Source organism: Mustela nivalis (assembly GCF_964662115.1).
Source record: "Mustela nivalis genome assembly, chromosome: 4".
In the NCBI taxonomy this organism is placed as follows: Eukaryota; Metazoa; Chordata; class Mammalia; order Carnivora; family Mustelidae; genus Mustela; species Mustela nivalis.
This window is the reverse complement of record NC_139023.1, coordinates 85,740,474-85,766,099: the sequence shown is the minus strand read 5'-3', so window position 1 is coordinate 85,766,099 and position 25,626 is coordinate 85,740,474. Positions and strand designations below refer to the sequence as shown.

At 37.8% G+C, this 25,626-nt stretch overlaps 1 long non-coding RNA gene across 7 annotated transcripts in view; it reads left to right on the top strand.

The window, feature by feature from the left end:
* The window catches only part of LOC309862935, a 243,347-nt gene that overhangs the window by 29,282 nt on the left and 188,439 nt on the right, over window positions 1-25,626 (top strand). For 6 of the 7 annotated variants that reach the window (XR_014310800.1, XR_014310801.1, XR_014310802.1 and 3 more), the window contains exon 1: window positions 20,543-20,652. The exons of the other annotated variant lie outside the window; for it this stretch is intronic. This is a non-coding gene — a long non-coding RNA (uncharacterized lncRNA). Of the gene's footprint in view, window positions 1-20,542; window positions 20,653-25,626 lie in introns of those variants that run through there. 7 annotated transcript variants of the gene reach the window in all.

Below are 25,626 nucleotides of genomic sequence, written 5' to 3'. Positions count from 1 at the left end.
TAGGCTTTGATGATGGGGCCAAAGAATGGCAAATTCCACAATGGCCCTTTCAGCTCTTTTGGTTCCTTCATACTATTCTTCTCTCTTTTCTGTTAAGCAAAATCTATCCATGGCTAAAAATTCAGTGGATGTCCCACTCCCTCTGTGAATTTTTTCCTGACTCTGCTAGTCTTTGGTTTTATCCCTCTTTTAAATCTCTACATGACTTAAAACCAGAATGAGTTGTGAAAACATAGTATTAAGAAGTTGACTTCATATCATGAGACCTGAACCTCATTGTTCCAATGAACTGTTGTAACTAGAATACTATTTGGAGGCGCTTTCTGATAGGTAATAGAGAAATAACTGGTCTGTAAGGTAAAAATGAGTCTTTATTGCTAGCTTCCTTTCCTTTCACCATCTTTCTCCCCTTGTCCTGTCTTTGGTCTTTCCCTAATAATCAGCACTGTTGTTGATAATATTTTGTGATATTTTATGGTCTCCTTAACTTGAAGGAATTCCATTCCCATCTCTAGTGATTCTTCTGTGATATCTGTAATATCGGCAAACAGTATATGCTTAATAATTGGTTGAGAATACATATGTCTGGAAAAATACAACATTTTATGGCATAGGGGGATCTTTTGATCCAGTAGATATTCACTTAATGTAAGAATACCTCATTTGTAGAAACAGTAATAAAATTCCTCCCCTTCCTGTAAAACAGTTCCCTTCAAGTAGGGATTAACAGTGGAACATTCATTATAGAACTGAAGATCCTCTGAGGAACGTCAGGCTCACAGCTCTCACAGTAAAGTATCTCCTATACATGTCCACACACAAAAACTTGACTGCATAATCCTTTAATATGCTTTTTAACAGACTGATTTCACTGGGAGTAAAGAGCAGGTTTTCGGGACTGAGTAGTTTACCCACCAGACTTGTTTTGGTAGAGAAACATAACTATTGTAGTAATTATGGATAGCTATGATAAAAATTATTTGAAAGAATAATATCTGATTGCTTAGCAAAAATACATGTAGTGTATGTTTTCTATTATGGTTTTCTTTTAAAGAAAATAGTATTTAAGTTTTTTTTTCTAGTGGTTTGGGGAATGTGTGTACCTCTTAGATCAAATCTCCCAGTGTGCTGCACTTGAAGAGTTTTCAAGTAGAAGTTTAGATTTACTGCTACCAGATTTTCATTATATTTATTTTAAGCATATTGTTGACTCATCTGAAGAGGTAAAGATATATATTAGACATATCATTTGTAGATTTAAATTTCATAAGTTCTTTTTGAGAGAACTATTTTTTTTTGTACTTGAGATTTTAATTCTTTGAATCTTTTCAATTGAATATTCAGAATATTTATTAAACAGACTAAGGAAAATTATTTGCAATTCACATATTTGATAAAAGACTCATATCCAGACTATAAAGAGAACTTCCAAAACTCTGTAAGAAGAAACCAAACCACCCTTGAAAATGAACAAAATATTTGAGTAGACCTTTCTCCAAAGATGTACAGATGGCAAAGAAACACATTAAAAGATACTCAACATTAGTAGTCTCCAGGGAAATGCAAATTAAAGCACAGTCAGATGCCACAACATACTTATTAGGGTGGCTAAAATAAAGAGAAACAGACAATATCAAATGTTGGTGAGGATGTGGAGAAACTGGAATTCATAAATGGCTGGAGAGAAGGTGAAATGAACTAGCCACTTTAGCAAACAGTCAAGCAGTTTTTTATAAAGTTACACAGACACTTAACATATGAATCAGCAATCCCAGTTCTAGTTATTTATCGGAATGAAACAAAAGCCTGTGTTCACACAGAAACCTGAATTTGAAGTTTATAGCCACTTCATTCACAATTGCCCCAAGTTAGAAACCACCCAATGTCCCTCGACCAGAACATGGGTAGACACACTGGTGTCTTCATAGATCAGTATTCCTCAGCCATGTGGCGGGAAAGAACCACCATAGTCCTAACATGGAAGAAACTTAAATGTAAAATGCTAAGCGAAATAAGCCATACTTAAAAGGCTATGAACTGTGTGGTTTCATTTATATGATATGCAAAAGCTATATACAGGAAGAGAAAACAGTGGTTTCCAGGGACTGGGGGGTGAGGGGTCAGGCTGACCATGTGGGGAGTGGGGGAGTATATGGGGCAAGGGGGCTGCTCTGTACATGGATGGTGCTGGTGTTTCGTGCCTGTGCATTTGTTAAAACTCAGGGAATTAAAAAGGGAGAAGTTTATGTGTGTAAATTAGACCTTAATACAGACATTTTTAAAAACTAAGTTCATCCTAAGAGTGAGATAACTGAATACAGAAACCATTAAGAGGACCAGTCTGGCCAAGGAAGGGAAGAAGGAAACTGAAGCGACATGGCTAATTAAAAGAGAAGCTAGATCTTGATATATTTAAAAAGGTTTTTTTTTTTGTTGTTGTTCTTTTAAATTAACACATAATATATTATTTGCCCCAGGTATACCATGATGCTTTTTAATAGAAATGTGACAAAGTGTGAGAGTAGCATCCAGAAGTCTTCAGTAAACTCTAATTGCGCACGCGCGCGCGCGTGTGTGTCTGTGTGTGTGCCTGTGCGCGCTTATGTTGCGCGGGAGGATGCGGTAGGCTTGTAAGCAGGGAGGGCCTCACAGAAGTGACATTTGATGGACAAAGAAAAGTTCCCTAGGGAGGGGCCTTGGGTGAGGCAGAGGGAGCGGGTACATACAGTGACTAACGCAAGCAAAGCAAGTGAGGTAATATCCAAAAGGCAACTGTGAATTTTTAATAAAGAAGCAGTGAAAAATTGTTTAATTTTAATTTTAATCAAAGGAGAAGAAAAACAAACATTATTGGAAACATGCAAACTGGGTTTTCTCTTTGCCGCAGTTGCTAACCATGCAGGCTTCCTGGCAGAGGGCAGGTTATCTCTCCTGCCTCTGAGGGCACACCCTATGTGAGCCCCAAGGCAAAGAGATAATAATAGTCTGCGAGCCTGGCAGCCTGCACTCTGGAAGAGTTTATGAGAAGGAAGTCCGCAATTACATATTTCTGGGCAAACATTAACCAAGATTGAAACCCAGATTTGAAGAAAAATAACAGGCTGGAATCTTCAGACATATTCTGTAGCTGTTCTGTGGATTGAAAACAGTAGTCAGAGACACTCTGCTGCTGCTAAAAGCGAAGGTAAAATATTGAGAGGACGGTGCCTAAAAGTTGGTAGGAAACCTTTATTCACACCTGTCCACAGCATGTGTTCTGTAACACACAGAGCATTGTCCGCATCTGAATGGTGGGAAACTATTTACATTCATTACAACAAAGCCAAAGCCACAACATAGGGTCCATTGTTCACCTCATAGGAATGAGCGAATCTATTTATCCATGTGGTTTAAGAGCTCGCCACTGTGCATTGAAAGGCCTCCTCTTGGCAACATCACCAAGAGCATCTCAATCACGGTTACTACCATCTGAACAATTTGGGTTCTGAGCTGTGGTTTTGTAATTTCCATTTTTAAAACTTCTTAGACTGAACCATGATGTGCCCAGTCTAGGTTGGGCATACTTAAAATGAAACTCTTAAGCTAAAATTAGCTTGACATCAAGATGGTGCCTGTTCATTTTCCTTGTATTTATAGCTGACCACAGTCATTATACAGAAGGCATCTAGTCTTTACTGTGCACTCTAGGGAACAGGAGGGGCAGTGGCATTAACCAAAAAAGTCACTAAAAGTTTTTCCGAAGGCAGATGGTCTGAACTAAGGCCGCAGGAGCAGTGCCTGCCTCTTAGTGAGGTCAAACCGTGTAAGGGGGGGGTGTGGAGTGTGGCGGGGAAGGACTTTTCATTGCACAGCTGTTTACTCTTCACTTCTTCTGCAGTTAATCAAGACTGATGGGACCTTTTCTACAAGTTTTGCTCGGGGGCCCAGAATTTAAATTACATCACCACAAAGGAAATATATGTAACAAAACTTCCTCTTCGAGTTTTTTCACCAAGTAACTTACCTACTGACCTCCCGAAGAGGTGAAGGTAAATTCACCCACTGTGATGTTGGGTGAAGCATTTTTGATTAGAGTCAAAAAGATCTGAATTTAGTTTCTGTCTCTAGCTTCTCGTTGAGTGGTTTGGGTCTCAGTTTCATCTGATCAGTTCAGAAGGTTGAATGAAGATTCTTCAGATTCAGAATTCTGATACTTCCCAACTTTTCTGAGGGAAGAAAGATAATTTTTATCATTCTCATTATATGTCAGAACAACAACTTCAGACGAAAGAAGAAAACCTATTTATTAATCCCATAAAGTCAATATATGTATATTTTTTTCAACTCCAAAATACCATGTGGAAAATTGCTATGCATTAGGGATAAGATTTCTTGTGGGACAATGTATGTTATCCTTTACTTGGTCTGGCATTTGACTGTGAAATTCTGAGCAATCCTTTTTTGGCTGTTTTGTGTTATTCTAGTTCCACTATCATTCATTTGGCAAAGACATGTTAATTAAGGCAGAGATGCAAGCTTTTTTGATCATAGCAGTACTATATATCATATTCTTTTATTTTATTAGTTCAGTTTTTAAAGTAACGGCCTTTAGGTATATCACAGAGGGTTGCTTAACAGGCTACATCAAATACCTCATCTAAAATGAGAATGAAAGCTTAATTGTGGTACCCAATGTTTACTTCTAATGCACTATTAGAATCTTTTGACCATTGTCTTTTCATGGATATTCATTATATTGTGGTTACTAAGGAAGAAAAATCTGGATTGGCATAGGTCCCTGTTCTCTTGTGAATAATCACAGATACAGAGAAGAGTCATTTAAGAAAAAGATCATCAAGGCCTCAGACACAAGGGGAAGGATGAAGCTGAGACGGATTCACTAGAAAACACCACGTTGTGAAGAACATTTTTATATCGTGACATCTTATACATGAAAACTGTTCGTGACATGACCACCTATATAAGGACTCCTAAGGGATCTCTTAGATTAAGAGTTGTTGAACTTTGAACAAATATGCTATGTCTTGTGGGCCTTAATGATTTTTGTCCCAACTATTCAGCTCTGCTCTTATAGCATGAAAGCAACTATAAACAATATGGCAACGGAGGAGCATTCTGTGTTCCAATATCTTTTTGTTGCTGTTTGCAAAAGTGGGCAGTGGGCTGGATTTGGGTCCATAGATTTTTGAACCCTGGTCTAGATTATTGTGATCATCTACATCATTATCAACATGAACAATGAGCATTTATTTCTCCTCTATTCAGCAATTTATAATATAGTTAGGGTTAAAGTTAAGTTAACCCTTAGGTTAAGAAGACAAGGAAGCTTCAGCCCATGAGGCTCACAACTCATGGTCAATTCCCCTATGTGAAGAAGCCCAGTTTTTAAAAGAGGAAACTAATAATATATAGAGATGAAGGTCAACATAGATTTTCTTTGGATTCTGTAAGTGTACTCTTTAGTTGTACCTAAAATTTTAAAGCATCTACAGGGATTAACTTTTTTTTTTTTTTTTTTAAGATTTTATTTATTTATTTGACAGACAGAGATCACAAGTAGGCAGAGAGGCAGGCAGAGAGAGAGAGGGGAGGAAGAAGGCTCCCCGCAGAGCAGAGAGACTGATGTGGGACTCGATCCCAGGACTCTGGGATCATGACCTGAACTGAAGGCAGAGGCTTTTAACCCACTGAGCCACCCAGGTGCCCAACTTCTTTTTATTTACTATGTGCTTCTTCTTTTTGTGTTCGTCTATGACAAAAAGAAAAAAAAAATCTTGAAATTAAAATCAAACTCCTGAGCACTTCTGAATATCCAACCACCTTTTGGGGACATTTATTTGGTCCTATAGAATGTTTTAGAAATCCTATGATGTCAGGTGACAAACGCATTCTAAGCTAAACCATGACTCTTTTTTAATGCTTTATGTATGTTAAATGATTAAAAGCTTATGAAAAGAGGGATATCTTTAAATGTTTTTATTTTATTTTATGTATTCTATTTTGTATTATTATTATTATTTTTTCTAGCATCACAGGATTAACCCAACCTAAGGTGAAGTAAGACTAATTTTATCAGATCTATTTTTGGTGTTTCTACTTTCAAGTCTGAATATCCAGTTTCCCTTAGTGATCACAGATGAAATAAAAATCTCATTGTTTTGAAAATTGAAGAGATGGGTGGACTTGCAGTCCTATTTTAACTGCTTATTTTTATCTTTGTTTTTGACTTCAATGATCCTTCATCACAGAAAGCTAAACAGAAGTATTGTTTATGAATTTGATTGTTACTCTACATTTTAGCCTCTAGCAAGGTTCTAATTTTAGAATGGATAGACCCACACATAGGGCAAGATTTTAGGGGTGCTGAAATTGTTTTGCAGTATTATATTTTTTTCTTTAAGTGTTTGAAAAACTTGCTTCTTTGGTGGAAGACCTATTAAAATACATGCATTTTAGGTTTTTTAAAAAATTAATTAATTATTTATTTATTAAAGATTTCATTTATTTATTTGACAGACAGAGATCACAAGTAGGCAGAGAGACAGGCAGAGAGAGGAAGGGGAAGCAGGCTCCCCACCAAGCGGAGAGCCCAATGTGGGGCTTGATCCCAGGACCCTAGGATCATGACCTGAGCTGAAGGCAGAGGCTTTAACCCACTGAGCCACCCAGCTACCTCTATTTTTTTATTTAAAAAAAAGGTTTATTTTTATTTATTTTAGAGAGAGTGAGTATAGGGAGGGACAGAAGGAGAGGGAGAGAGAGAATCTCCAGTAGACTGAGCACTGAGTCCCTAGCCTGACATGGAGTTTGATTTCAAGACCCTGAGATCATTACCTGAGCTGAAATCTAGAGTCCATTGTTTAACCAACTGAGCCACCCAGGTGCCCCTTAAATACATGTATTTTACATGGCAAAGAGGTATTATAAGCCATTAACTTATCACAAATTTTCTGTATCACTGACTATCAGCGATAGGGTCCTATGTAAAGGAAGCCCTAAATACTAAAAAAAAAAAAAAAAAAAAAGTTTATTTATTTACTTGAGAGAAAGAGAGTGTATGTGAGTAAGCATGCGCATATTCAAACAAACATGAGAACATGGTGGGGGAAGGGCAGTGGTTGAGGGAGAAAAGCAGACTCCTCACTGAGCCTGAGTGGAGCCTGATGCACGCTCTTGATCCAACCTTGCAGTCCTGAGCCTGAGATCATGAGCTGAGCTGAAATCAAGAGTCAGAGGCTTAACTGACTGAGCCATCCAGTCATTCCCTAGATAGATACTCTTGAAGGGGAGAAAAGAGTGGTGATTTGCTCTCTTTTACTGTATCATTTTTCCCCCTCTATTTCAATAACATTGAAAATACAAGCCTTTTCTGGAACTTGCAGCAAACTCAGTATGTGTTCTCTGGAAGATGCTGGTCATTAAGAATGATAATCAATTGCCTCATTTTTTCAAATTTTGTGTTCAGCCCATGTAATATTGATGCTGAAGAAAATTAGGCAAGGTGAATGGCCGACTTTATTTGGACTCATTGGATAAAAGCTGTATTGGATAAAAGCTGTAATCAGAACATAGAAAAAATTATTGGAAAAGTTATGTGAACTTAATTTGACCTTTTGATGTAGTGCATGTGAAGATAAAACAATTTTTATAGTAAGAGACTATTTAGTAGTTTCTAGTTCTGATTCACTTTTTTTTTTCCCCCTCAGTTCTTATATTTTTCTGCTCTGAGGAAATTGGTATGACAACAAAGAGGTAGACACTGAGACTGGCTAACTAGTATACCTTAACATGCATATTATGTGTGCAAATTGATACGTCCTCAAGAGAGAATTCTATCTAAGAGGGTTCTTTATTGGACCACATTAGCTTCTCCAGAAAGCAAGAGAATGTACTCTGGCTAACACTGAGAATGGTCGGCCAAGAAAAAGGGTGATTTTTCAAAGAGAAGTAGCTCAGATGTTTGCCTCATGCCAGTCCTATGGAAAAGGTTTTATTACAGATTCTGGGTGAAAGACTGTGGAAGGTATCACCAGATTTTGAAGAAGTACCCCCAAATTCTTCAGAATAAAGTGATATGGATAGAGTCTCAGAATAAGAGATTCAGAGATACTTTTCTGTTGTTGGGCAGGGTTCTTCCTGGAGCAAAGGGTGAAAACTACCAATATACTGTGCATATTGTTAGGAAGTTGTAGCACAGGTATAGCAAAGTTGTTTCATGGAAGATTGTGTTGAGAAGGATGCTGGAATGTTTGTTCTCAGCAAGAAAGAACACCTTGAGGAATTAGTGATGTCTGCCATAGGTATGTGAGGAGAAAGTAATTTTGTGTACAGTATATTTGCTCGAGTCTGATCAAGGTACAGTTTTATAGCAGGTGTTTTAGTCTTGCAGAAGAGGAAAAATTTTTTTCTCTATCCTGTTAAGTTTAGTGACAAGGGCTTGTGAATTAAACTGACAGGTTAATAGAAGAAAATATTTATTTTGCATGCTCACTGGAACTTCACAGAAAAGGAATGGAAGCTGGAAGAAGTAGTTAAGTTTGAGAGCTTATAGGCCATTAAACAAAGGGCTATAAATTGTGACAAAGTGATAAGACAAAGGAGAAGGGATTTGGGCTTCTAGAGGTGGTCAATTATGGGAAGGTAAATATATGAGGGAAACTAATGGAAGACAAAGGTTATTTTAGTAAGATTTGTTATGCAGACTCAAGGGTGCTTTCTCCAGTGATAAAAGCCATCTCTGGTGATTAAGAGCCATTCTCTTCGAAGTATGGGAGAAGGAAGGAAGATACTTTCAGGAATGCAAATTTATGCTTTGCTTTTACAAAGAAAGGGGGAGGGCGGAGGGTTTCTCCTGTGTCTGCTGTTTCTTAATGGTCTTCAGCTCAAAATAATCCTGATGAAGGAGTGAGGTGGCGTATTCTAATTCCGGTCAGCCTCTACTCTTCAATTTCTTATTTTGTGATGAAGATCTTACCTCAGGAATTAGTATGAGAATGAAATGAGATGATATCTGTGAAAGCACTATGGGAGCTATAAAGCATTCTACAAATGTCTGAGTTGATTCTGATATTTTAGGTTGCATTTGCTTTCTTCAGTTTGAAATCACAGTTCCTTATAAACATGATAAAATTGACCCAGTTGGCAAAATGGAATGGAGATGAGTAACAGAAAAACATCTTTCTGTATCTTTAAAAAAATGTATCTTTTACTGTCAATAAACAGCCAAGAAAGATAGGAATGGAACTAATTATCTGCAAACATCCCCTGACTCCTTCACTTCCCATCTGAATTTAATTCTAAAAAAAGGGACCCTGATGGATTCCTGCCTTCACATGTAATTACCTGGAAATTGATGGACATTTAAAGCACACAGGACACTTTTTAGCTTTAATTAGCCTAAATTGGTGGAATTTTTTGTACTAGTAGTTTTGGAGATGGTTGAGGCATGAGAATATACTTAGCATATCATTTCCTGCTGATGCTAAGATTCAGTCCCTACTAGAGAATTCTATATTTAGAATAAAATCACTTAAGAAATGTAGCCCAGTGGTTGTTATGACCATGAGGTAAACAGTGAGAGAAGCTTGAGAAAAAAAAAGTTGTCACTAACAACAGCAGTAATCAAAAAACACAAGTTTTATTTAAATGATCTTGAAGGTTTTCTTGATGGATGTTAAAACTCTTTGCTTTGCTATAACATTTTTTTGATATTGATAATATGGACACCATAAAGAAATGGAATATGTAAGAAGTGTTTTAGACCAATTCCAAAAAGGGTAGATCAAAATATATTCATCTGAGTTGTTTATGATCACTTTAAATTCTTCTGTATTTGTGGCTGATTCTCCTTATTTGTAATTTTGTTAACTTTTTCCCCCTAAGTTGGGCCAGCTAATGGTTTATTTCATTAATTATTTCAAAGAATCACTTCTTGAATTTATTTATCACTAATACTCTTATTTATTTTATTTTGGTATTCTAGTATCATTAAATAATTTTCTTTTTTTAAAGATATTTTAAAAGATTTTATTTATTTATTTGAGAGACAGAGTAAGGAAGAGAGAGAGAAAGAGAAGGGGAGAGAGAAAGAAAAAAAACACATGAAGAGGGGCAGAGGGACAGGGAGAGGGAGAAGCAGGGCTCCCCAGTGATCAAGCCCGTTGTGGGGCTTGACCCCAGGACCCTGGGATTATGACCTGAGCTGAAGGCAGACATTTAACTGACTGAACCACTCAGGGTCCCTTAATTTAATTTTTCTAGTGCATAATATTTTTCTTCCTTTTTACACTTCCTTAATTTTATTTTGTTGTTCTTTTTCTAAATATTGATTTGAATGTTTGACTTATTTTCATTCTTTCTTATTTAATAATGTGTTTATGATTTTAGATTTAGCTATTTAGCTTGGCCCATATTTTTTAAATATATAATATATTTCATTATCATTTTGCAGATATTTTGAAATTTTGGTTTTGATTTTCTAATTGATGCAAGTGTTGATTAAAAGTAAATTTCTTAATTTTCATGAGATTGACTTTCCTTTTTTTCTTTTTAAAAATTTATTTATTTTTATTAACATATAATGTATTATTTGTTTTAGGGGTACAGATCTGTGAATCATTATGCTTATACATTTCACAGCACTTACCATATCACATACCCTCCCCCATGTTCATAACCCAACCACTACCCTCTCTATACTTCTCCTGCTGCCCAGCAATCCTCAGTTTGTTTTGTGAGATTAAGAGTCTCTTATGGTTTGTCTCCCTCCTGAGCCCATCTTGTTTCATTTTTTCCTTCCCTACCCTCCAAACCCCCCAACTCTGCCTCTCAAATTCCTCATACCAGGGAGATCATATGATAATTGTCTTTCTCTGATCGACTTATTCCACTCAACATAATACCCTCCAGTTCCCTCCACATCATTGCAAATGGCAAGATTTAATTTCTTTTGATGGTGCATAGTATTCCATTGTATATATATATACCACACGTCTTTTATCCATTTATCTGTGGATGGACATCTAGGTTCTTTCCATAGTTTGTCTATTGTAAAAATTACTGCTATAAACATTTGGGTGCACATGCACCTTCGGATCACTACATTTGTATCTTTAGGGTAAATACCCAGTAGTCTGATTGCTGGGTCATAGGGTAGCTCTATTTTCAACATTTTGAGGAACCTCCGTTCTGTTTTCCAGAGTGGCTGCACCAGCTTGCATTCCTACCAACAGTATAGGAGGGTTCCCCTTTCTCCACATCCTCACCAACATCTGTCGTTTCCTGATTTGTTAATTTTAGCTATTCTGACTGGTATGAGGTGGTATCTCATTGTGGTTTTGATTTGTATTTCCCTGATGCCGAGTGACATTGAGCATTTTTTCATGTGTCTGTTGGCCATCTGGTTGTCTTCTTTACAGAAATGTTTGTTCATGTCTTCTGCCATTTCTTGATTGGATTATTTGTTCTTTGGGTGCTGAGTTTGATAAATTCTTTATAGATTTTAGATGCTAGCCCTTTAACTGATATGTCATTTGCAAATATTTACTCCCCCTCTTTTAGTTGTCTTTTTGTTTTGTTGACTATTTCCTTTGCTGTGCAAAAGCTTTTGAACTTGATGAGGTCCCAATAGTTCATTTTTGCCCTTGCTTCCCTTGCCTTTGGCCATGTTTCTAGGAAGAAGTTGCTGCAGCTGAGGTTGAAGAGGTTGCTGCCTATGTTCTCCTCAAGGATTTTGATGGATTCCTGTCTCACATTGAGGTCTTTCCTTCATTTTGAGTCTATTTTGTGTGTGGTGTAAGGAAATGGTCAGTTTGATTCTTCGGTGTGTGGCTGTCCAATTTTCCCAATACCATTTGTTGAAGAGACTCTTTTTTCCATTGGACATTCTTTCCTGCTTTGTCGAAGATTAGTTGACCATAGAGTTGAGGGTCTATTTCTGGGCTCTTTATTCTGTTCCATTGATCTATGTGTCTGTTTTTGTGCCAGTAACATACTGTCTTGATGATGACCACTTTGTAAAAGAGCTTGATATCTGGAATTGTGATGCCATCAACCGTGGTTTTCTTTTTCAACATTCCTCTGACTATTCAGGGTCTTTTCTGGTTCCATATAAATTTTGGGATTATTTGTTCCATTTCTTTGGAAAAAATGGATGATATTTTGATAAGGATTGCATTAAATGTGTAGATTGCTTTAGGTAGCATAGACATTTTCACATTTGTTCTTCCAATCCATGAGCATGGAACGTTTTTCCATTTCTTTGCATCTTCCTCACTTTCTTTCATGAGTACTTTATAGTTTTCTGAGGCAGATTCTTTGCCTCTTTGGTTAGGTTTATTCCTAGGTATCTTGTGGTTTTAGGTGCAACTGTAAATGGGATCAATTCCTTAATTTCTCTTTCTTCTGTCTTGTTGTTGATTTATAGAAATGCAACTGATTTCTGTGTGTTGATTTTATATCCTGACAGTTTACTGAATTCCTGAACATGTTCTAGCAGTTTTGGAGTGGAGTCTTTGGGTTTTCCACATAAAGTATCATATCATCTGCAAAGAGTGAGAGTTTGACTTCTTCTTTGCCGATTTGGATGCCTTTAATTTCTTTGTATTGTCTGATTGCTGAGGCTAGGACTTCTGGTACTATGTTGATAGTACAGTGGTGATAGTGGACATCCCTACCATGTTCCTGACCTTAGGGGAAAAGCTCTCAGTTTTTCCCCATTGAGAATGATATTCGCTGTGGGTTTTTCATAGATGGCTTTAATGATATTGAGGAATGTACCCTCTACCCCTACACTTTAAAGAGTTTTGATCAAGAAAGGCTTTGTCAAGTGCTTTTCAGCATCTATTGAGAGTATGATATGGTTCTTGTTCTTTCTTTAATTAATGTATTATATCACATTGATTGATTTGCAGCTGTTGAACCAAAGATTGATTTTCTTCCTCTCCTTGTCCTTCTCTCCTTTGTTTCCTCTTTGTTTGTAGTTTAATATCACTGAAGGTCAGTCAGATAATATGTGTGGTGCTATTTCTAGTTTCTTTTTATTTGATTTATGTTCAGAATTTCATTAATATCCCATGAATTCTTGGAAAGCAGGTTCATCATTTTTATTAGGATAGTAAGTCCTACATATCTTTTATGTTCATACTCATCAATTATGTAATTGAAATGTAACATTCTGAATTGGTTTTTTGTCTAAATTGATTTTCCATGGACTAATATTGTGATATTAAGTCTCTTACTATGTTTTAGTCTACTATTCTTTGCATTTCCTATAGTCTGTGTATTATGAATTTTAATATAACCATTCTCTGCATAAAGATCATTATAATCTCATCATGGATTGTATTCTTTTTTTAAAAATACATACAGTTTTTTGTGTTTTTTTAAAGATTTTATTTATTTTTATGACAAAGAGAGATCACAGGTAAGCAGAGAGGCAGGCAGAGAGAGAGAAAGGGGGAAGCAGGCTCGCTGCTGAGCAGAGAGCTGGATACGGGGCTTGATCCCAGGACCCTGGAATTATGACTTGAGCTGAAGGCAGAGGCTTTAACCCACCGAGCCATCCAGGCGCCCCCATGGATTGTATTCTTTATCATTGTTTCCTCTTTGTTTTATCAAGGAATTGAATTTAATTTTGCAAATCAATTTTAATATTACTACTGTGATCAACATTCATGGTAGTATTATAAATGTAGTAATTATAAATTACATGAATATAGAAAATCATAGCTTTTAATTTTATTATTTTTTATTATTTTGTTACTTTTTATTTTATTGTTGAAGTATAATTGACATACAATGTTTTATTAACTTTAGGTGTACTACATATTGATCCACTGATTCTACAGATTACTCAGTGCTCACTACGATCTATGTAGTCACCATCTGTTACCATATCATCTTATTACAATGTTATTGACTATGTTTCCTATGCTATACTTTTCATCTCAGTGACTTATTTGTTGGAAGTTTGTACCGTCAGTTCCCTTTATTTGTTTCCCTCCTCCCTCCTCTCTGGGGACAACCAGTTTGTTTCATGTATTTATGAGTCTGTTTGTTTGTTTATTTGTTTCATTTTTTTTTAGCTTCCGCATGTAAGTGAAATCATAAGGTATTTATCTTTTGTTGTCTGACTAGTTTCACTTAGTCCAGTACCCTCTAGTTCCATCCATGTTGTCACAAATGGCAAGATCTCATTCATTTTATGTCTGAATAATAGTCCATGGGTTATGTGTGTATATATATGTATATACACACTCGACACATTTTCTTTATCTATTCCTCTATCAATGAATGCTTGGGTTGCTTCTATATCTTGGATCTTATGAATTATGCTGCAGCAAACATAGGGATGACAATATATTTTTGAATTAGCATTTTCATTTTTTTTGAGTAAATACCTAGTACTGGAATTACTGGATCATATGGTATTCTATTTTTAATTTTTTGAGGAACTTCCATATGCTGTTTTCCACAGTGCCTGTATCAGTTTGCATTCTTGCCAATAATGTACAAGTGCTCCCATTTTGCCATATCCTCACCAATACCTGAAGGCAGAGGCTTTATTTCTTGTCTTTCTGATACTGGCCATTCTGACAGGTGTGAGGTGACATCTCATGGTAGTTTTGATTTGCATGTCACTGATAATAAGTGATGCTGAGCACCTTTTCATGTATCTTTTGGTCATCTATATGTCTTCTCTGAGAAGATGTCTATTCAGGTTGTAGCTTCTTTATTTATTTATTTATTATTATTATTTTTTAATTTCTTTTTTATAAATTTTTTATATTTTATAAACATATAATATATTTTTAACCCCAGGGCTACAGGTCTGTGAATCGCCAGGTTTACACACTTCACAGCACTCACCAAAGCACATACCCTCCCCAATGTCCATAATCCCACCCCCTTCTCCCAAACCCCCTCCCCCCAGGAACCCTCAGTTTGTTTTGTGAGATTGAGAGTCACTTATGGTTTGTCCACTCCCAATCCCATCTTGTTTCATTTATTATTCTTCTACCCCCTTAACCCCCCCTTGCTGCATCTCCACTTCCTCATATCAGGAAGATCATATGATAGTTGTCTTCCTCCGCATGACTTATTTCGCTAAGCATGATACGCTCTAGTTCCATCCATGTTGTCGCAAATGGCAAGATTTCATTTTTTTTGATGGCTGCAGAGTATTCTATTGTGTATATATACCACATCTTCTTTATCCAGTCATCTGTTGATGGACATCTAGGTTCTTTCCATAGTTTGGCTATTGTGGACATGGCTGCTATAAACATTCGGGTGTACGTGACCCTTCAGATCACTACGTTTGTATCTTTAGGGTAAATACCCAGTAGTGCAATTGCTGGGTCATAGGGCAGTTCTATTTTCAATATTTTGAGGAACCTCCATGCTATTTTCCAGAGTGGTTGCACCAGCTTGCATTCCCACCAACAGTGTAGGAGGGTTCCCCTTTCTCCACATCCTCACCAGCATGTCATTTCCTGACTTGTTGATTTTAGCCATTCTGACTGGTGTGAGGTGATATCTCATTGTGGTTTTGATATGTATTTCCCTGATGCCGAGTGATGTGGAGCACTTTTTCATGTGTCTGTTGGCCATCTGGATGTCTTCTTTGCACAAATGTCTGCTCATGTCCTCTGCCCATTTCTTGATCGGATTATTTGTTCTTTGGGTGTTGAGTTTGCTAAGTTCTTTATAGATTTTGGACACTAGCTCTTTATCTGATATGCCGTTTGCAAATATCTTCTCCCATTCTGTCAGTTGTCTTTTGGTTTTGTTCACTGTTTCCTTTGCTGTGCAAAAGCTTTTGATCTTGATGAAATCCCAATAGTTCATTTTTGCCCTTGCTTCCCTTGCCTTTGGTGATGTTCCTAGGAAGAAGTTGCTGCGGCTGAGGTTGAAGAGGTTGCTGCCTGTGTTCTCCTCAAGGATTTTGATGGATTCCTTTCTCACATTGAGGCCCTTAATCCATGTTGAGTCTATTTTCGTGTGTGGTGTAAGGAAATGGTCCAATTCATTTTTCTGCATGTGGCTGTCCAATTTTCCCAACACCATTTATTGAAGAGGCTGTCATTTTTCCATTGGACGTTCTTTCCTGCTTTGTCGAAGATTAGTTGACCATAGAGTTGAGGGTCTATTTCTGGGCTCTCTATTCTGTTCCATTGATCTATGTGTCTGTTTTTGTGCCAGTACCATGCTGTCTTGATGATGACAGCTTTGTAATAGAGCTTGACGTCCGGAATTGTGATGCCACCAACGTTGGCTTTCTTTTTCAATATCCCTTTGGCTATTCGAGGTCTTTTCTGGTTCCATATAAATTTTAGAATTATTTGTTCCATTTCTTTGAAAAACACGGATGGTACTTTGATAGGAATTGCATTAAATGTGTAGATTGCTTTACGTAGCATAGACATTTTCACAATATTTATTCTTCCAATCCAGGAGCATGGAACATTTTTCCATTTCTTTGTGTCTTCCTCAATTTCTTTCATGAGTACTTTATAGTTTTCTGAGTATAGATTCTTTGCTTCTTTGGTTAGGTTTATTCCTAGGTATCTTATGGTTTTGGGTGCAATTGTAAATGGGATTGACTCCTTAATATCTCTTTCTTTTGTCTTGTTGTTGATGTAGAGAAATGCAACTAATTTCTGTGCATTGATTTTATATCCTGACACTTTACTGAATTCCTGTACAAGTTCTAGCAGTCTTGGAGTGGAGTCTTTTGGGTTTTCCACATATAGTATCATATTATCTGCGAAGAGTGGTAGTTTGACTTCTTCTTTGTTGATTTGGATGCCTTTAATTTCCTTTTGTTGTCTGATTGCTGAGGCTCGGACTTCTAGTACTACATTGAATAGCAGTGGTAATAATGGACATCCTTGCCGTGTTCCTGACCTTAGCGGAAAAGCTTTCAGTTTTTCTCCATTGAGCATGATATTTTCGGTGGGGTTTTCATAGATGGCTTTGATGATATTGAGATATGTGCCCTCTATCCCTAAACTTTGAAGAGCTTTGATCAGGAAGGGATGTTGTACTTTGTCAAATGCTTTTTCAGCATCTATTGAGAGTATCATATGGTTCTTGTTCTTTCTTTTATTGATGTGTTGTATCACATTAATTGATTTGCGGTTGTTGAACCAACTTGAAGGCCTGGAATAAATCCCACTTGGTCGTGGTGAATAATCCTTTTAATGTATTGTTGATTCCTATTGGCTAGTATTTTGGTGAGAATTTTCACATCTGTGTTCATCAAGGATATTGGTCTATAGCTCTCTCTTTTGATGGGATCCTTGTCTGGTTTTGGGATCAAGGTGATGCTGGCCTCATAAAATGAGTTTGGAAGTTTTCCTTCCATTTCTATTTTTTGGAACAATTTCAGGAGAATAAGAATTAGTTCTTCTTTAAATGTTTGGTAGAAATCCCCTGGGAAGCCATCTGGCCCTGGGCTTTTGTTTGGAGATTTTTAATGACTGCTTCAATCTCCTTACCAGTTATGCATCTGTTCAGGCTTTCTATTTCTTCCTGGTTCAGTTGTGGTAGTTTATATGTTTCTAGGGATGCATCCATTTCTTCCAGATTGTCAAATTTGTTGGGGTAGATTTGCTCATAGTATGTTTATAATTGTTTGTATTTCTTTGGTGTTAGTTGTGATCTCTCCTCTTTCATTCATGATTTTCTCTTTTTTTTTTTTTTTTTTGATAAGTCTGGCCAGAGGTTTATCAATCTTATTAATTCTTTCACAGCACCATCTCCTAGATCTCCTAGTTTTGTTGATTTGTTCTATTGGGTTTTTGTTTGTTTGTTTGTTTCTATTTCATTGATTTCTGCTCTGATGTTTATGATTTCTCTTCTCCTGCTGCTGGATTTAGGCTTTCTTTGTTCTCTCTCCAGCTCCTTTAAGTGTAGGGTTAGGTTGTGTGTTTGAGACCTTTCTTGTTTCTTGAGAAAGGCTTGTTTCACTATACATTTTCCTCTCAGGACTGCCTTTGCTGTGTTCCACAGATTTTGAACCGTTGTGTTTTCGTTATCATTTGTTTCCATGAACTTTTTCAATTCTTCTTTAATTTTCTGGTTGACCCATTCATGCTTTAGAGGGAGGCTGCTTAGTCTCCATGTATTTGGGTTCTTTCCAAATTTCCTCTTATGATTGAGTTCTAGCTTCAGAGCGTTGTGGTTGGAAAATATGCAGATAATGATTCCAGTCTTTTGATACTGGTTGAGACCTGATTTAGGACAGAGGATGTGATCTATTCTGGAGAATGTTCCATGTGCACTAGAGAAGAATGTGTATTCTGTTGCTTTGGGATGAAATGTTCTGAATATATCTGTGATGTCCATCTGGTCCAGTGTGTCATTTAAGGCCTTTATTTCCTTGCTGATCTTTTGCTTGGATGACCTGTCCTTTTCAGTGAGGGGAGTGTTAATGTCCCCTACTATTATTGTATTATTGTTGATGTGTTTCTTTGATTTTGTTATTAATTGGTTTATAGGTTTGGCTGCTCCCACGTTGGGGGCATAGACATTTAAAACTGTTAGATCTTCTTGTTGGACAGACCCTTTGAGTATGATATAGTGTCCTTCCTCATCTCTTATTATAGTCTTTGGCTTAAAATGTAATTGATCTGATATAAGGATTGCCACTCCTGATTTCTTCTGATGTCCATTAGCATGGTAAATTCTTTTCCACCCCCTCACTTTAAATCTGGAGGTGTCATCGGGCTTAAAATGAGTTTCTTGTAGGCAACATATAGATGGGTTTTCTTTTTTTATCCATTCTGATACCCTGGGTCTTTTGATTGGGGCTTTAGCCCATTAACATTCAGGGTAACTATTGAGAGATATGAATTTAGTGCCATTGTATTGCTTTAAGGTGACTGTTACTGTATATTGTCTCTGTACCTTTCTGATCTACCACTTACAGACTCTCTCTTTGCTTAGAGGACCCCTTTCAATATTTCCTGTAGAGCTGGTTTGGTGTTTGCAAATTCTTTCAGTTTTTGTTTGTCCTGGAAGCTTTTAATCTCTCCTTCTATTTTCAATGATAGCCTAGCTGGATATAGTATTCTTGGCTGCATGTTTTTCTCATTTAGTGCTCTGAATATATCATGCCAGCTCTTCCTGGCCTGCCAGGTCTCTGTGGATAAGTCTGCTGCCAATCTAATATTTTTGCCATTGCATGTTACAGACTTCTTTTCCCGGGCTGCTTTCAGGATTTTCTCTTTGTCACTAAGACTTGTAAATTTTACTGTTAGGTGACGGGGTGTGGGCCTATTCTTATTGATTTTGTGGGGGATTCTCTACACCTCCTGAATTTTGATGCTTGTTCCCTTTGCCATATTGGGAAAATTCTCCCCAATAATTCTCTCCAGTATACCTTCTGCTCCCCTCTCTCTTTCTCTTCTTCTTCTGGAATCCCAGTTATTCTAATGTTGTTTCATTTTATGGTATCACTTATCTCTCGAATTCTCCCCTCGTGGTCCGGTAGCTGTTTGTCCCTCTTTTGCTCAGCTTCTTTATTCTCTGTCATTTGGTCTTCTATATCACTAATTCTTTCTTCTGCCTCATTTATCCTAGCAGTGAGAGCCTCCATTTTTGATTGCACCTCATTAATAGCTTTTTTGATTTCAACTTGGTTAGATTTTAGTTCTTTTATTTCTCCAGAAAGGGCTTTTATATCTCCTGAGAGGGTTTCTCTAATATCTTCCATGCCTTTTTCAAGCCTGGCTAGAACCTTGAGAATCGTCATTCTGAACTCTAGATCTGACATATTACCAATGTCTGTATTGATTAGGTCCCTAGCCTTCGGTACTGCCTCTTGTTCTTTTTTTTGTGGTGAATTTTTCTGCCTTGTCATTTTGTCCAGATAAGAGTATATGAAGGAGCAATTAGAATACTCAAATGGTGGCCACAACCCCAGGAAAATATGCTTTAACCAAATCAGAAGAGATCCCAAATCATGAGGGGGGAGAAAGGGGATAAAAAGAGGTTCAGAAAGAAAGAAAAAAGAAAAAAAAAAGGAAAGAAAGAAAAGAATTAAAAAATAAAAAGGAATAATGGAAAGTATAAAAAAGAATATATATATATATATATATATATATATATATATATATGATAAACTAGTTAAAAAACGTTAAAAAAGAAAAGGGTAAAAGTTACAAAAAGTTTAGCAGAAGAAGAGAAAAAGAAATGAAAAAGAAAAAAAAATTAAATTAACTGCAAAACTAAAGAAACATAGGGAGAAAGCCATGAGTTCTGTGCTTTGCTTTCTCCTCCTCTCGAATTCTGCTGATCTCCTTGGTATTGAAACTGCACTCCTTGGTAGGTGAACTTGGTCTTGGCTGGATTTCTTGTTGATCTTCTGGGGGAGGGGCCTGGTGTAGTGATTCTCAAGTGTCTTTGCCCCAGGTGGAATTGCACCGCCCTTACCAGGGGCTGAGTAATCTGCTCAGGTTTGCTTTCAGGAGCTTTTGTTCCCTGAGCACTTTCTGTGGAGTTCTGGAGGATGGGAATACAAATGGCGGCCTCCGATAGCCTGGGGCCCCACTCCTCAGTGCGCCCTCAGAGTACAGCGCCCAGTAACTCCCGTCTGCCTGACCTCCGGCCGTGCTCCAAGCTCAGCGAGCCTGCGACCGGTTCAAGGTAACCCCGAGCTGTGAGCTCACTGTCGGCTCTGTCTCTGTAGCCGGCTTCCCCATTCTAATACCTGTAAGCTTTGTGACACTCAGACACCCCGATCTTTCTGTGACCCTGCGGGACCTGAGGCCACGCTGACCCCGCGTGGGCTTCACCCCAGTTTAGCCTCTGGAACAGACTTCCCCTCAGCGGAACAGACTTTTAAAAGTCCTGATTTTGTGCTCCATTGCTCTGCTGTTTGCCGGGAGTCGGTCCCTCCCCCCAGGGTCTATCTTCCCGTCGCTTTGGATTCACTTCTCTGCCAGTCCTACCTTTGAGAAAGTGGTTGTTTTTCTGTTTCTAAAATTGTTGTTCTTCTCTTCGATCTGCCAATGGATTTGTAGGTGTTTGCAATCTTTAGATAAGCTATTTAGCTGATCTCCTGGCTAGCTGAAGTAGTCTCAGCCTGCTACTTCTCCGCCATCTTGACTCCTCCCGCTTCTTTATTTTTTATATTTGAGCTAATTTTCTTCATAAGCCTTTACTCTGCTAGAAAGGAAGAAATTTAGAACCTTCCAGTTAATTGTATCCTGGTTCCTTAGGGTTACTTATGCTCTTTGGGGTAAATGCTCAGGTTTTTTTGGATCTCCTCTAGGAGACATCTTGGAATATGAGGTGGGATTATATAACATGGATAACAGTGACATGGATTTGTCACCGTTCTCTGTGTCCCTATTAGTCTCTTTTGCTAGACTGTGTTGAGGTAGGACTAATCCTCTGGGTTTTGGGGTGTATGGGCATTGGATTGAGTAATATTCATATTCTGTGGTTTCTTCTTTCTCTCACACCGGGTCTCTGTTGGTGCAACAGTCTGTCTAGTTCTTCTGGGCTGGTCACTAAGGCTTATGGGAACTTCTGGGTCCCTCTCATTCCCCACAGAGACTTTGAGGAGTCACCCACTACCCCAGGTGCAGAAACCCAGCCCCCTTACTCTATTAATCCATATTGCCTATTTTCTCCATGTCAAATTGGTAAGGGACTTCGCAGTAAGAAGGGTTTTCCCTAGGGACTTGTAGCCTCCTACAGGTCTTGCTGAGGGAAGAGGATCAACTGCCCTGAAGTTTTCAGCTTTCCTCCATACTTACTGGAATTTTTTAAAAAAATATAGCTTTATCCCTTTTTATGTCCATTTTAGACCTTCTGACTTACCTGAGTTTAAATTAGAGATAAACCTAAAGCACTAATTTAGGAAATGTAATCTGGACATCTCATTCCTTTAATAAGTATATTTACCTCAGTGACCTATATTGTTGATTTTTCAGCACATCTGGTTAATTTTATCTTCAAATTCGTCTACTTTTTGTGTCCACCACTACCATCCTAATATAAGATACCTTCTTTTTGTTTGTTTTGTTTTGGTCTGCAGTAATAATGCAAGAGTTTTCAAATTTAACTCCCTGATTCCAAACTGCATAGCAGCCGGAGTGATTATTTCAAAATGTGAATGAGATAGTAAGTTCGTGAGACTTGACCAAGGCATCTCACCACACCTGAAATGAAATTCAAACTCTTCCCCTGATTTTACACAGACTGTATTCTCTAGCTCACACCCACCTCTGTAGCATTATCTCCTACTCCTTTCTTCCTCACTGACTATACTCTGGCCAAACCACACCAGCATTCTTTCTGCTCTGGAACCAGACAAGCTCCTTCCTGCTTACGGCTCTGGGGCTAGTCTCCCCTGTCTGTGGAATGTTCTTTCTCCATGGCTCCTTAAATCTGGTTTCTTTCTGGTATTACTTTGAATTATCACATCCTTATCAGAGGCCTTCTTTGACCCTCCAATCTAAATAGTTTTCCAACTGCATTTCATCACAGTCCCCTTTATTGTGTTCATCACAGTGCACATTGCTACCTGATTACTCTTACTGATATATTTGTTTATCTGTCTCAAGCAATAATATGTGAGCTGTACACTAGTAGGAACATGTCTGTCAGTTATCACTAATAATGATAATAGTAGTAGTGAAAGAATACAGCATTTACTATTGAATCTCCAAAATGGTCCCATTCTAAGCCCTTGCCATGTATTGTCTTTAATCTTCATTGCAGTCTCATGAGGCTGATACTCTTTTTACCCTAATTTTATAGTTGTAAGGACTGAGGCACAGAGAATTTCAGTGATGTATACATCACTGCAGGGTCACATGGCTATTAAATTTTATTTTATTTTTTAAAGATCTTACTTATTTGAGATAGGGCACACATGAGAGATAGAGAGAGCGAGAGCATGTACAAGCAGGCGGGAGTGGTGGCGGAAAAGGGAGAAGCAGGCTCCTCACTGAGCAGGGAGCCCAATCCAGGGCTTGATCCCAGGACCCTGGGATCATGACCTGAGCTGAAGGCAGACACTTAACTGACTGAGCCATGCAGATGCCCCAATGGCTATTGAATTTTAAAGGTGGGATTTAAATCCAGGCAGAGTGGCTTCTGGCCCCATCCTGCTACATGCTAGTCACAGGAGGTACAGATCGAAATAAGACAGAGACACTTCTCTCAAATTCTCAATAGTTAAAAAGTTTGGGAAAATGAAAGAAATCACGACGAAGCATGACATGTTTTATATTACAGATATGGGGGAGCTGCTAGAAAAGCATATAAATGAGGCATCTTATTTATAGTATACAAATCTTTTTGTATTAATATATATCAGAAAAACCTGAAATGTCTTCATTAGTATATAATAGTCCCCTTATCTGTGGTTTTCTTTCTGTGGTTTCAGTTCCCCACTGATGACTGGGTCAGAAGCAGATGACCCTCCTTCTGACCTATCATCAGAAAGTCAGGGGATGCCTGGCTGGCTCAGTCCATGGAGCATGCAACTCTGGATCTCGGGGTTATGAGGCCGAGCACCACATCAGGTATAGAGGTCACTTATAAATAAAATCTAAAAAAAAAAAAGGTCAGTAGTAACCTCAAGCTACATCAGAACGCCTCCTTTCACCTCACTTCATCTTATCACATAAGCATTTTGTCATGTCACATCATCTCAAGAAGGGGGAGTATAGTAAAATAAGATATTTAGAGACAAAGAGAGACCACATTCACAGAACTTTTATTGCAGTCTATTGTTATAATTTCTTTTGCTATGAGTTAGTGTTAATCTCTTACTATGCCTAATTTATAAATTAAACTTTATCATATGTATGTGTGTATAGGAAAAAACAGAGTACATATAGGATTTGGTATTACCTGTGGTTTCAGGCATCCGCTGAGGGTCTTAGAATGTATCTGCCTGTGGATAAAGGGGAACGACTGTATTTGCTGGGCCATCCTTTGCTCATATAAGTATCTGGCACCATGCTTGTAGAAATGTGGAGGTAGCCAGATGAAACATTTTCAGTATAGAACATACCTAGTAACTGAAATTTGTCAGATTTTTTTTTTTTTTTTCTGAAATGATTCTGATATTGGTTTTCTATTCTTTCTACTCCTATTCCTTTCTATTCTGGCTAAGGGAAAAATTGTTTCACAGGTGACAGGTGCTTTGAGGGAACTAGAAGAAGGTGAACCAACCATCTTGAGAAAACCATTATTTGCCTACTTTGAAGACATCCCTTGAAATAATGAGGCATAATTAATATCAGTTCTTAGGATTATATGAAAGTTTTCCAACATACCCGGTACAGTTCTGATGGCCAGAAATGGCCATTTGATCACAGTTAAGCCAGCTAACCATTCCATGCCTCACTGAATTTAGCAGTAAAGTGAGATTAACTATACACATCAAGTAATAAATGTTAATAATAATAAATTAGCACCAGTAATGGCTAGTCTGCTTTTAGTGCCAGAAGCTAATCTAAAGGCATTGCAGTTTATTTAATTTTCACATCAAACCTGGTGAGGGAGGTGTTATCCCTGGTTGGCTGTTAAGAAAATTAAGGCCCAGAAAGGTTAAGTAATTTGCCTAATATCTCACCGCTACAAAGCGTAAATTTGAGCCCAACTATAGGATTGTGTAAATAAAACAAATCATTGCCACTATTGAGTGGCTTCTATGTGCCTGGCACTGGGCTAGTCACTTTAATGTGTTGTCTCATTCACTTCTCATAGCCCTGTGAAGTAAATGTTGTACTCATATGACAGGTAAATAACCCAGAGACTGGGGATTATGGAATTTTCCCAGTGTTATGTAAGGTCAGGCCTGCCTGACTCCAAAGTCTATACAAACTAGTAATTCATTAAACTCTTTAAACTGGCAAGTGGTGTACTGTTCTTTCTTCTCCTTAATTGCCTCTCCCACTCTTATTCTCCTCTGGTACTTTTCTCATTCTTTGTGCTTTTGTGATGCATCGTTCAATAATGTGCATAATATAAACCCCCCTAACATTTTCTGAGACAGATAATATGCTGGGCATGGTGCTAAATTGTTTGCTATTCATTACATTTAATCCTTCCAGCCATCAAATATCGTAGGTACCACTATTAGCACCATTTTATATTTGAAGTTAATAGAGATACTCTTGGCAGCATTTTTGCTGATCCTCTGGATATGCAGTATTCCTTCGAGAAAACGGAGCATTTTAAAGCCTTGTTGCATTTGCCTGTGCTGAGAATAAATGAGCCAGATTAAAAATTCTTTTAGTTTTTGAGCATTAAAAAATTTGCGATCCTATTTAAAACAAATTTTTTTTCCCCCTCTCGAAGCAGGGTGGTTTGGAGTTGTCTTCTTTGTGGTGTGTTTCTTGAAAAGTTTTGTAGGGCTAATCTGGTTAATTCTGGATGCTTCCTTTTCCCCTTGTCTCTCTGCAGCTCTCTGCTCGGTTCTCAGGACAGCCACCATTAGCTTGTGTCTACTGAAGGAACCAGTGGGGGCCAGAGGGAGGGGTAGTGGGGGGGCAGGGTGTTGGGTCTCTGGGAAACTCATTTGCATACTTCTTGTTACAAAGGCCAACCACATCCTGGTTAAGACAATGTGCTGTCTGATAAACAGACTGCATC